The sequence below is a fragment of the Phocoena phocoena genome, chromosome 9 (assembly GCF_963924675.1).
Source record: "Phocoena phocoena chromosome 9, mPhoPho1.1, whole genome shotgun sequence".
Classification (NCBI taxonomy): Eukaryota; Metazoa; Chordata; class Mammalia; order Artiodactyla; family Phocoenidae; genus Phocoena; species Phocoena phocoena.
This window is the reverse complement of record NC_089227.1, coordinates 86163312-86177012: the sequence shown is the minus strand read 5'-3', so window position 1 is coordinate 86177012 and position 13701 is coordinate 86163312. Positions and strand designations below refer to the sequence as shown.

General features: G+C 41.1%; 1 protein-coding gene and 1 pseudogene across 2 annotated transcripts in view; one reads left to right on the top strand and one right to left on the bottom strand.

The window, feature by feature from the left end:
* CHCHD3 (coiled-coil-helix-coiled-coil-helix domain containing 3) overlaps positions 1 to 13701 on the top strand; it is a 289542-nt gene that overhangs the window by 186517 nt on the left and 89324 nt on the right. The window lies entirely within an intron of this gene.
* On the bottom strand, positions 10807 to 11760 carry LOC136128079 (heterogeneous nuclear ribonucleoprotein A1-like; annotated as a pseudogene).

The following is a 13701-nucleotide window of genomic DNA, read 5'->3' as shown; positions in this document are numbered from 1 at the left end:
GACAGTGAAAAGTACAATGTCTAACCATTTCTGTTAGAAATTCTACACACTTTGTGTTAAAAGATGTAAAATGCCCAATCCAATAGTGGATAATGTAAGAAAAAAAATGATTGTGGTATTATAACTTGCAGAATCATTAACTTACAATGAAATCCCAGGTTCCTGTTTAAAATTCAAGTTTAAAAGTGGATATAAGTACATATCTTTCTCTGTTTTAACCAAGTGAACTTAAGAAACCATACACTGAATACTAGGTGGTATATTAATGGAGAGGAGGGGACACTGAGTCTTTTACAGAGTCATTACAGGGATGATTTCTAAGACCACCGTACCATCTGCCCATCAGCTAGATTAGCAAACACAGTAATTGTATACATAATCACTTTTTTATGACTCAGTCTTGTTACTCAACTATTCATTTTCATTGACTTGAGGCAAATTTCGTGATGCACCTACAGCATGATACCCCTAAGAGTTATTTTAATATCTCATTGTGCTTCTTTTACTTTGAAGTGAGAAATTCATGGTCATTTGAGAATTATGAACCCGAGTCTGTTGAGCATTTGAAGCACATGCAGTTCTGTAATACAGCTTGGTGTGCCTCTTGGTTCTATTTCAGTAAACTCCTTATCAGTTAGACATTCCCTTGTGTGAATGGAGCTTTCTCGTCCCAGGTATTTATATTGGCTGGTTCACCAGGAGTCTGAGATAACTTTCTCCTTTCACTAACTCGGGAGGAGTAATAAGTGCAATTTAATTGGACACCAATTTCACGCTTCTCAGAACCAGTATGCAAAAGCAACAACTCTTCACTGAGAAAGAAGGTCAAAGCCATTTAAGTTTTTTGAGTCCTTGTTTCATTGTAAATGTTGCCAGCTTCATCAAACAACGTTGATGTGGACGTGAGATAAACTTTTGTATTTTAAGAACGTGGACTTCCCTGGTGGCGCAGTGGTTAAGAAGCCGCCTGCCAATGCAAGGGACACGGGTTCAAGCCCTGGTCTGAGAAGATCCCACGTGCTGAGGAGCAACTAAGCCCGCACGCCACAACTACTGAAGCCCGTGTGCCTAGAGCCCATGCTCCGCAACAAGAGAAGCCACTGCAATGAGAAGCCCAGGCACCACAACGAAGAGTAGCCCCTGCTCACCGCAACTAGAGAAAGCCTGCGTGCAGCAACGAAAACCCAAGGCAACCAAAAATAAATAAATTAATTAAAAGGGAAAAAAAAAAAAAGAACGTGAGAGGCGTTGCATGTAGGTATGCCCTAACTGAGAGAGGCTTGAGTATCAATTCTTGGTGGTTGAGGTAAGAGGCTTGAGAGTATTAATTCCTGTTGGGAGATTTGATGAAAGAAAGCCCAGGGCAGCTTTCAAAGAAAAGGTTCTTAGATGTTTCTAAGAAGCCTTTGCCAGTCACTCAGGGAATTCTCCATAATGCTTTGTGTACCTCCCTTAATGTGCCACATTTATGACAATTGTGATTAGTTATCTGTGTTTATTTTGTAAACTCCTTGAGGGTAAAGGTCATTTTCTTATTTCCCACAACTCACGTAGTAGGCGTGCATTGAACAAATCCTACATTTACTAAGCTTATGCCGTAAAGTTAGGTCCAAGCTATTAGTGTACAGTTCTTAAGTATTGACAAAATATTTAGTATCTTCATTAGTTATTTAAATTAATAGTCTAAATCTATCCTGTGAGAAAATCAAGTTTAACTTTGAACATCTGGATATTTATAGCATCCTCATCGTCCTAGTAGCTAACAGTAACATTTTTTGAGTATTTATGTTGTGCTGGGCACTTTGCATGGATTATGTCATTTTATTATCATAAACAACCCTATGAGGCTGTCAACCCTGTTGTTTAGATGAAGGTCCTAAGGCTTCAAGTAACTTGTCCAAGAATATACAGACAAAATGTGATCTGGATTTGAGCCAGGTCCAACACCTGAGCTTTTAGCCATTGTCCAGTACCATCTTTAATGTTTGTCAGTTGTGCACTTAAGAAGTTAAATCCTGCTGATTGCTTTGTTAATTCTTTGGGTAGTAAATTAACTCCTTCTGGCTTCTAATACAACTTTTTAGGTCCTGATGTTAAAACTTGATCAGTGCCACCTCATAACCTGAAAATGCTAAGCATTCAAAATGCCTAATTTTCTCCCCAGGATTTGGCACTTCCTGGGAAAATTGGAGCAAAAGGGAATAAACAGGGCCTTATTACTTAGCGACTGCAGCATGATACCCCCAAGAGTTACTGGAATATCTAGTTGTGCTGCTTTTACTTTGAAGTAAGAAATTCATAGTCATTCAAGCAGTTTAGAAATGTCTTTGAGATTCATTCATTCATATGCTCACAGTGTTACTACAGGATAGTCATCTCATTCTGTAACTGTTTTATCAACTGTTTTGATGGTTATCTAATTAGAGCCTGGATTGCCTGCTCCCGGAACATCCATTGCCTGGATATTCTTCAGGAAAGTGTGTATTTTTCTCGTAGTCTGTTAGCACTCTGGAAGGAAATTGAGAGGCAGGACCAAGGCCATATTATAACAGGGCAGAATCCAGATTCTCCCAGGATCTTCTAGGTTGAAGGACCCCTCACTCCCCAGGACATCTAGAGATATGAGTTCTTTGATGATCAGTGTGTCTTGCATGTCTGACTTCTCAATTATGAATTGAATTGATTTGCTCTACTGAATGCCCTTTGCTTTTGGCGTTCATGAGAATGGTGGGGTTTGGCACAGCATGAAGAGAGCTGTAAAAGGCCTGGTGGCTTGAGGAGCTGAGGGAGATCAGAGAGCTTAGTTGGGTACTGTTACAGTGTTCAGATCAACAGGGTAGTGGGGTATGTATTGCTTTCAGTTTACAGGCTCCTCTGGATTTCAGCAGCTATTTACATACACATTGCAGTCAACCGCATACAATTAAGGAGGAGAGGGAATTATACAAGCTGAGCAAAAGAGAGCAGGGCAAAGAGAATGGTGAAAAATAAATTGTCATTAAGAAGAAAAGTACTTTACTAGTTCATCACCTGTGGAGAGAGTTGCTAATTAAATTCTAAGGTCATGCTTACATCAAATGAGCAATTTTTAAAAGCCTTTTTACTTATAGTGGGTGGCATATCTTCTATTGTATCACAGTGTTGGGCTCATCTGTATGATTAATTGGCTTTTATGATTGCTTGACGACTTCTTTGTCATTAGCACCTTCATTTCTGTGTTCCTCTTTGCAAAGCTTGGGGGAAAAATAATGCCAAGAATGATAATAAAGAGAAATGACAACAGAACAGATTATTGCCAGCCCAGTGTGTTCCTTATGCGAAGAAATTAGTATGCATTTTTACTACCAGATGAAGTCTGTCACTGTAAAAATATTTCATTGAGCAGAGCTGGGTCAGCCATTTCAAGGGATTAATACAGGGTAGAATCACAGACCACTGACATCTGAGATCCTAAAACATAAACAGTCTATTTTGGGGTAGGGCGATAACTGCTAAAACTCAATTTATGGGATAAAAAAACCCCTTCGATGTTTTCCCCCGAGGTGCTTTCTAAACAGTTGTCAGTGATTCTAGGTCATATGGGTGGCTGATATATACACTAAATAATGTGCATGTTTTGGCCATGCACTGTGATATAGCAAATTTAACACAGTAGTTAAAAGCATAACTTTGTGGTAGATATGCCTCCGTAGGTTATGCTAGTTTGCATTTGTCGGCCTAGAGAGAGAGATTATTCCTTCGACACTTGGAAATTTTGTACTGGCCTCCTCATTCATCTTGAAATCAAGGCAGTTTCTCTGTGGTTTCTGTAGTTATCGAGGGTTGCAGAAAGAGATAAGCCTCTCTGGTCCAGGAGTTTGGATGTTGAAGGCATAGAAGCCAATGTCACTTTTAATCATAATACCATTACAAACGGCAGAGGTTTCAGCAAAGTGGTTTTCAGCATGTACCTTGAGTTGCTCTGAGATTTTTTTTTTTTTATCATTAACGAGTAATGATAGTTCAAATAAATGCACTTAGATGTTAACTGTTAGGTAGAGAAATTAATAAGGCCCAATATCACCATATCCTTTGTTAATGTAATTGAAACAGTTATTTATAACTTAGATTCAGAGACTGAACCCTTTTGCACTCTTACCGGGCTCCCTAAGGGAAGTTTATTATTGCAGATATTCCAAAAGCAGCAAGCAGGGTGAACTTTTTTTTCTATTTTTGTTCTCTAGGGGCAAGAAAATTGATGCAGTGTAGTGAATATGGGGGTCTTATCCTTAATTCATTATTCAACAAGTCCTCCAAACACATTGGCTTTTCTGTTAACCTCTCTGAATTTTCTAATGGGAAATGTGGTAACCTTGGGTAACCTTGAAATGCTTTCTTAATCTGGCTTTAGGGATACGAGACTTAAATTTTTTCCAGGATGAACTGTGAAAAGTGCATCCCGTAAAAATGATCCCTTTAACTGGAGCCAGTTTTTCTATGCCCAACTTTAGAGGAAAGATTTGTAAATCATGGTATCAGCACTTAATTTGGGGCTCTATTTACCATGTAGGCTGTCAAGAAGTATTAACCTTAAGGTAAGATGAGAATGTGGAGTACAAAGCTATGGGCTGATGGCACAGAGTATACCAGGTATTAAATAGCATTATCCACCCTGCTTGCTACAGTAAATAGGATTTCACTATTATGATGTGTCAGGGCTTTCAGTGAAATCAAATTTACAGGACACTATACTGCCATCCTCTCTGCTGAGCAGCTTTATTCTGGGATCTTGCTTTCATATCAGTCCTGTTGGTAGGAAATACTTGTACCAATTGTGCATGGAAATTATAATTTAATGATCTCTTCCTTTTCTCTATTCAGATCTTAGAATGGACCACTGTGCTTTGCAGCGATAGCCCCAGGGCTCTGAGAAAGAGATAATGTACAGTTCAGCTTTAAAGCCCAGTATTGCCTTTTTTGAGTACTTGTCATGATCATAAGTGCTAAGATGCCAACAGTATGGGTTGCTTACTTTCTCAGCTCTTCACATTTCCTTTACCTTGTGAAAGACTCTACAATAAAATAGATTCTGTTTACCATGACAGTTTTTAAAATGGTATGCCACTTGAATGTGTAAAGACAAGGTAAGAAATAAAGTGTTATGAAATCCAGGGAAAATTAATTCCACTTTTAAAGATTCTGTTCATTTTGTCTGGGGGGCTCAGTAGGCTGTCTTATTTGAAAAGCAATTAATATCCTCTTTCCTTTCTTTGGAATCTTTTCTTGTTATTGATAAGAATATTGCACCCAGGAAGTCATTCTGCATTTCCTGTGTATTTCCTGTGTATTTGATTGAAAATGAGCTAAATCTCTTAAATTTCCTTTGCCTCCAACTTCATAATTAGTGATTGTTTTGCTTCTTGCTATCTTGTTTATTTATATATTTCAAGTGTGCTCCATTTAGGCAGACCAGCCAGTGCTTATTTCCCTATTTTACTGACTAAAAAATTAAAATACATGAATATTAATTTTTTTAAAGGAAATTGCAGGGCTGGCGTTAGAAGATGCACTTGAATCCCAGTTTTATGTTCAGACCATGAGCCAGCTGTGCCTCTATAAGGGATTACGTTTCAACACATTAGCTTCATTAAGAAAGATATATTTGGTCATTAAAACATTTGCAAGTAGTGTTATCTCTTAACATCATCAAGTAAGAAGTGCCCATATCTGAACTTGGCATATAAAAGCAGGTTGGCACGGTAAGGTCAGCATTTAATGAAGGGAATCTAAATCCAGCCTGGCCATGGAGACTAGGAGTTTGACCTTGGTCATTCTTATCAGAATTTGGGATGGAGGGCGCTAGAGGGGGTCATTGGCATTCACCATTCATTCAAACACACATTTGTTAAATTCCTCCAGTGAGCCAGGCACTGTACGTAGATATAGTGATGAATACAAACGGTACAAACACCTGTTGGCATCTGGTACAGAGCTTTTAATTGCCACAGTGGATCCGTGGAGGCTTTGCCAGACTGTTTTCCAGAGCAGAAATGTTTTGTGAGGAATAGCTGCTACTTTTTGTCCCTTAAAGGTCTAAAGATCATGGGATTTAAAGTGGAATCTAGTGGGTTGAAGAGATTCGTCAGGTTAAATGCTCAGGTAAAGACCCAATGAACTGGGACTTCCCTGGTGGCGCAGTGGTTGAGAATCCGCCTGCCAATGCAGGGGACACGGGTTCGAGCCCTGGTCCAGGAACCCACGTGCTGCGGAGCAACTAAGCCCGTGTGCCGCAACTACTGAACCTGTGCTCTAGAGCCCATGAGCCACAACTCCAGAGCCTGCACACCACAACTACTGAAACCCCCGTGCCTAGAGCCCGTGCTCCGCAGCAAGAGAAGCCACCGCGATGAGAAGCCCGCACACTGCAACGAAGAGTAGCCCCCGCTCACCACAACTAGAGAAAGCCTGCTCACAGCAACGAAGACCCAACGCAGCCAATAAATAGATAGATAGGTAAACAGACAGACCCAGTGAACTGGTTGTGTTAAATAACTATATTTGAAAATAAATGTTAATTATGTAAGTTCCATGAAGACCAGAGCTATTTCCACTTTTTGATCACCATGATAGTGCCTGGCACATAATAGGCACTAGATAACTTTTAAAATTAATGTGTTAGTCAGGAAGTGGGATGGGTGCCTTGGCCAAATAATTTTGAAGAGTGCTAAGCTTAACTAAGCAGAACAGATTTCTTTACTGTAGGCCTTCTCAGAGTTTATATACATTCTGAGCTTCCAAGATGAGGATACTGCATGCCATGTTTCAGCATTAAACCATAGTCTTTTCTTTCAAGAAACACTCATTAACTTATCCCAGTACACTATCTGAGATTTTCTGTGCCCTGCATAATGCCAGGACTTACATTTTTTTTGAGTCCTTCCTTATCTGCATCCTAGAATGTAGAGGTCGGGCAGCCATAGAAGTTTGTTGATAGAGTTCCTAATTTGAGGGCTTCTGAGGACCTGCAGCCATCCTGGAATTGCCTGCCTTTGTACTGTGTTGCAGAAGGGTGGACAGAAGAGGAAGAGGCCTAGGGATTCTAAAGTTCCTCTGGAGGGCTGTGTTCTGACTCTAAACTGTCTTCATAATCTCTGGTCTATCTAAGAGTCTTTGAGAAAGCTGTACCCATGGTAGCTCAGTTTCACCAGGGCCCTCCCACCACAGGACACAGAATCACGCCCATTAACCCAAGAGTCGTACATCCTCATGTGAAGAATTGGGCACACAGAATGCCACCAAGGAGCCAGGCTCGCAGTAGGATTTTTCTTCTTTTTCATGGAATGAAGTAGGAGGGTAATCAGATTTGATAAATATTTAATTACCACTGTGGGTCTTTAACCCAAAAGTGTTTACCAAGATCTAGAGCTGGAGGAACAAGCAAAATATATATCAATATCTTCCACTCCTTCAGAATCTCGAGTTTTCTGTGACCATTCAGAAAGAGTTTGGAAGCAGTAAGGTTTGCTTGCCTAGGTCAGAAAGTAGTGCAGTCTTTGTATCCTAGGAAGTTGAATGAAGGTCAACAATCCTGCTCTGTAATCTCATTCAGCTTCAGAGACGGTTAAGCTCAAGAGTCCAGGGAGGACAGTGTGGCCACAGCACTGCCCCCTCATGACTTGTAGTTTCACATGAGATCTATGAGGGTGGGAACCCTGTCTGTTCACTGCTCTATCCCTAGCCCCTGCAACAGAGCCTGGCACATAGTAGGTGCCTGACAGATCTTTGTTGAGTAAATGAATAAAGGAGTTTTCAGCAGGTGAAAGGCTTTAATCCCAGAAGTGGCCCAGGTACCTTAGATATGCATCTTCCAGGTACACCTCACCTCAAGTTACACCTTACCCTGCAAGTTTCCTAGAGATTCAGGCGAGGGTCCTTCTGCTCCAGCCATGCCAGCTACTGATAGTAATGCAGCTGCATGTCTTATTTACATCAAGTGAAACAGTCAGTGCAGATGCTACTATTTGGGCGCAAACCTTTGAAGTAAATTAAATCATATTGCCTAAGTGATGTTCTTATCCATTACGTTTATGTGACTTGAGGCAGGGGTAATCAGTTTTGTCCACAAACCCTGTCCTAAATAGAATCCGAACTTCATGAGTTATCCCCAAACTTGGCTTTTGGTGAAAATGTTCCTGGGTACTTTGCACTGTGGACATCCTTGCTGTTCCAAGGCTGCTGGTCAAGAAATATAGTATTATCATCAGCAGCAGCATATTAAAACAGCCTCCGTCTATTGAGGGACTATCATAAGCCTGGCAGTACACGAAATTATTTAACACAATCATTTTAACCCCTGGACAGACCTCTAGGGGAAGGTATTTTCTTCTTTCACCACTTAACCAGTTACTGACTTTGTTCTTCAGACTCAGAGACATGAAGTAACTTGCCCTACAGTTTCCCAGCCAGTGTGGCCAGGCCTCTGTCTCCTCGCCGACAGCCTCTCCTTCTGTGTGACCGTGGTAGAGTGCGATACTCCCTTGAGGCTTTCTGACATTACAGTTATTATGCAATTCCACTCCCCTTGCCCAGATTTTAGGAAGAATTTTGGTGGAAGTGGGCATGACATTTTTTGTTCAGAGCCAGTAGAGTCAAGTAACAGATTCTCAGCCATGTTTCCCTTAGCAGCATTTGTACTTGGCTTCTTACATAAACTAAGCACCAACAGTCTTACTTACCAGTGGATCATATTCTGCAGTGAAGTGATATTAAACCAGTTTCGTGATCAGATGATGGATACAATTAGTATGGCTTTAGTACCTAGACTAAACGGATAGGAGAGATGCTGACAGTAAGGAAACAGTAAAGGATCTGTAGATTGGGCCTTAGCCTCTGAGAGGATGGAGGGAAAAGAGGATGGAGGGAAAAGATGATGGTCCTGGAAATACCAGGGGGAGAAATAACCGGAAATCAAAATTAAAGCCAGGCTAGATCAGCCATGGTGATAGTGAAGAGGCTTAGTGAGATGACAGCGAGAGAAGCGGGTGGAGGGTCCAAGAATGATCTTCTTGTAGCTCCCATTGCCACTTGGGCACCTCTGCCCTCACCGTCTTCCTTTGCCATGGCCTACTTTGCAAAATCATTTCTTTCTAATAGATCTCCAGCATAGCCCTTGAACTCCTGTGTCCACAGCAGTCCAGCCTACTTAGCCTGCTGTTCAGATTGCGTACATATGGAATCTTGGAGCACAAACTTGCTGCAAATTTAGGTTATTGTCACACAAATATGAGTTTACTGTCAATTTCCTTTCTCTAGTTTAAGGCCAGAGGTGTTGCTCCTATCTTACAGCTATTTGAACTTCAATTCAGGGGCTTCCCTAGGCTCTGCCTCTGAATTAACCCAAGTAATTAAATCTCAGAAATATAACACTCAGTCAGCTACCCTTAAGCCATTCCTGCATTTAACCTCCGTGATGGTTTTCCCTCTACTGCTTCAGTGTTTTTCACTAGGAAATCCCCAAGCTTGCTGTCTCTCTGTACATTGCTCTGCCTCGTGTTAGACATCCCCTGTTTAGGGGATATTGAGCACATACTCTGTGCCCCGGTATTGTGCACAGTAGGTCCTGTGATCCATGGAGTGACTAATGCAGGCACGGTTTACCTCTGCTATCTCATCCCTCCTCCTTGCCTGTCATTTCTTCTTAATATTAGTATTTCTAGAACTTAATCACAATGTAGTCTCTACCTTGCCTAGACAGACTGTAAGTGATGTGAGGTGGAGAGTGAAAATAGAAGTGAGAGAAGAGTAGTTCAAGGCTGAGAGTTAAGATCCTTGGGTAGGCAGTACATGTGCTGAGAAGGTCTGTGTTTCTCTTTATCTAGCTATTGTTAAAATGAAAATTTAACTAGAACTACAGTGAATATTTCTGTAGTTCCAGAAAAATAATACATAATAAATTGTAAACCGTCTTTTCTCTCATGATGTAGTTGCTCTAGATTGTAGAAATTTGGCAGACATTCCTAGAACTGTTTGTTAAAATTCAATAGCATGTAATTAAAGACAGAGACTGCCATTTCTCTGGTGGGTACATTAAAAAATTATATTGTATCATTTGGATTTGACCATGAACTCAGTTCCCAAAAGAATAATGCCAGAAGGACAAAAGGATAAGTATATTGTGCTAAATAGAGGCACAAGTTACATAAAGTAACTACATTTACAGAACTGTCAGTTGTACCCTAGCTATTTAAGAGTAATTATGCAAAAGATAGTTTCTGAATGAATGTTACTCTACATGTTGCCAGATGGAAACAGTGATTCTGATGAAATCCTGGGTTTTAAGCCTTGCCAGGCAGCAGAACAAGATTGCTGATGTTTTAAAGCCTGTGTTGACTGACGATTAAAACCAGTATTAATACCTGGATGCTATGTTAGTGAAATGGAATATTTTATAGACACATAGAAGTTTACTGCTTCTTGGAACTTTTTTTTTTTTAAAGACACATTTATTCAGCGTCATGATCAGACTATTAAATTTAGCAATCAACAGCATGGGTGCAAAAAAGTCTACATTAAAACCCTTTGTTGGAATGCTTTACACTTTCCACAGAACAGAAACTAAAATAACCTGTTATACAATTAGTCACAAATACAGTCCTCGAGTTTTTTTTTGCCCATACACATGAGTATTGTCTAAAACATGTCTTCTTTGTAGCAGCTAGGCCCTGCCAGCGCTGTGCTTGGCTGAGTTCACAAATCTGTTGTAACCTGTAGCTTCCCTGTCACTTCTCTGGCTCTCCTCTCCTGCTAAGCTTTGTTTCCTGGCAGTAATCAAAACCTTCTGCCACTGCCATAGCTACTGCTGCTGCTGGAACCACCATAGCCACCTTGGTTTCGGGGTTTGGCAGAGTATTGGCCTCCACCACCATGGGGGCCAGAACTTCTGCCTCCAAAGTTTCCTCCTTTCATGGGTCCAAAATTTGAAGATTGATTGTTGTAACTGCCAAAATCATTGTAGCTTCCACCACCTCCAAAATTGCTTCCATCATTACCAAATCCATTATAGCCATCCCCACTGCCACCATATCCACCACCACTGCAGCTGCCACCAAAGCCACCTCGACCACTGAAGTTTCCTCCACGACCAAAGTTGTCATTCCCACCAAAACTACCTCCACGACCACCACCAAAGTTTCCAGAACCACTTCGACCTCTTTGGCTGGATGAGGTACTAGCCATCTCTTGCTGAGATAGGGCTTTCCTTATGTCACAGTTGTAGCCATTCACAGTGTGGTATTTCTGAATGACAATCTTGTCTACAGAGTCATGGTCATCAAAGGTTACGAAAGCAAAGCCTCTCTTTTTGCCACTGCCTCGGTCAGTCACGATTTCAATCACTTCAATTTTCCCCTACTGTTCAAAGTAATCTCTTAGATGATGTTCTTCAGTGTCTTCTTTAATGCCACCAACAAAAATCTTTTTCACAGTTGAGTGGGCACCAGGCCTTTGAGAATCTTCTCTTGAGACGGCCCTCTTTGGTTCCCCAACTCTTCCATCCACCTTGTGTGGCCTTGCCTTCATGGCCGCATCCACCTCCTCCACAGTGGCATATGTGACAAACCCGAAGCCTCTGGAGCGTTTGGTGTTTGGATCCCTCATTACCACACAGTCTGTGCACGCTCCCGACTGCTCACAATGGCTCCTCAGGCTCTCATCGGTTGTTTCAGAGCTCAAACCTCCGATGAAGAGCTTCCGCAGCTGTTCGGGCTCTTTGGGTGACTCTGACTTAGACGTGACGGCAGTGGAGGGTGGGTGGGGAGACGTCAACGATGCTTACTCGGCGGCGTCCACGAGCAGAAAGTGCTTCTTGGAACTTTAATATTCATCTAGCACAGAAGTGTACTTTTTCAGATGAGGAAACAGAAACCTGGAGGTTTAAAAATTGGTTTTATGTAGTTGGGGAAGGGAGTGGTGGCATTGTCTACCTAGTCCTTGTTATTGTCTCATCAAATAGGTTCTAAGTTAGTGAATGAGTATTTGTTTATTTAGGTTCCTAGAAGTGATTTGTGTTGGGGTGGCCATCCCAGCTATTGCAGAGGTGACTGAAATATAATGAATACTTGGGAACCATTCCTTAGGCTTTATGAAACTTAATCAAACAAGCAATAAAATTTCACTAGCTTTGTTGATATCATGGTACAAAGCAGGCATGCAATAGTTTTAACATTAATTGCTATACCGAATGAAAGAAATTTTCAGTAGAACTCACCTGATTGTTCTATCAGAGGAAAGGACAGCTAAGTTGCTAGTTTGTTCCAGTTGTTCGTTTTCATATACCCACAGATGCTTGTCTTCTGGTCATTACCTGCGGTATTTAAGAATAACCCCAGGGGGCTTCCCTGGTGGCGCAGTGGTTGAGAATCTGCCTGCTAACGCAGGGGACACGGGTTCGAGCCCTGGTTTGGGATGATCCCACATGCCGCGGAGCGACTAGGCCCGTGAGCCACAACTACTGAGCCTGCGCGTCTGGAGCCTGTGCTCCGCAACAAGAGAGGCTGCGATAGTGGCAGGCCTGCGCACCGCGATGAAGAGTGGCCCCCGCTTGCCACAACTAGAGGAAGCCCTCGCACAGAAATGAAGACCCAACACAGCAAAAATTAATTAATTAATAAATTCCTACCCCAAACATCTAAAAAAATAAAAATTAAAAAAAAAAAAAAAAAAAAGAATAACCCCAGACCTCAGAATATTAGGGAGATGAGCTTAGATGATTCTGGAATGCATCAAAGTCTTGGGACCCCTCCACCAAAGGACCTCAAGGTAAATATAATGGCATTAAAGACAGGTGGATATGGATTCAAATGTTAGACCTCCTACGTAACAGTTCTTTGTCCTTGGAAATACCAAGTAACCTGTTTGACCCTCAGAGCCCTCATCTGTAAATTGGCTTTCGAAACACGTTTCCTGAGGGTGTGGAGAGGAAATAAAAATATTATATGTGAATTTACATGGATATTAAATTAGGATAACATCAGGTATCATCATCATTAGTCTCCAGCGTCTAGGAGATTGATAATTATACACTGTTTGAGGTAACTTGTTGGGAAAAAAAAAAACCCTAGAAAAAATATCTATTATTTTGTCATGTTGAAATGTTATATTGAATTTTGCCAGAAGAAATAGAATCACTGGCTCAATTGTAGGTCAATTTTGTGAAATAGACGTAATTTTTTAAAAAGCTACAATTTGGGTCTACATTATGTTTTTGATTTTCAGAGCTCTTTAATGTACTTCATTTTATCTGGTAAAAAGGGATTTCTCTTGTATGTATTTCCATTCAAATTTGGCAACCTATATGTATCAGAGATAGTAGATAGTAATCTGGATACTTTTGTGCACTTATGTTTTTCTGTCATCCTCTATCTCTTGAGAGAGGCTGGGGTGAATCTTTGTCCATTGAGTTGAATGAATATAAGCCCAGCTGATGGGAGGAAAATTAAAACAGCAACAGAAACCCAAAGCTGGTTGAACTTCCACTTTTCCAGGTTAAAAATGGCTTATTTATTAAACCCTGCGATATTATAATGTTGGAGTCCAGCTCCTCAAGACTGGGCACACAAGGGCAAAGAGATCAGATTCCAGAGACTGGTGGTGAAGTTTGGGAGTAGCAGCTATAAGGAAGTTGCTGGGGTATGGGGAGCATAGGTCCAGAGGAGGCTGTAGAAT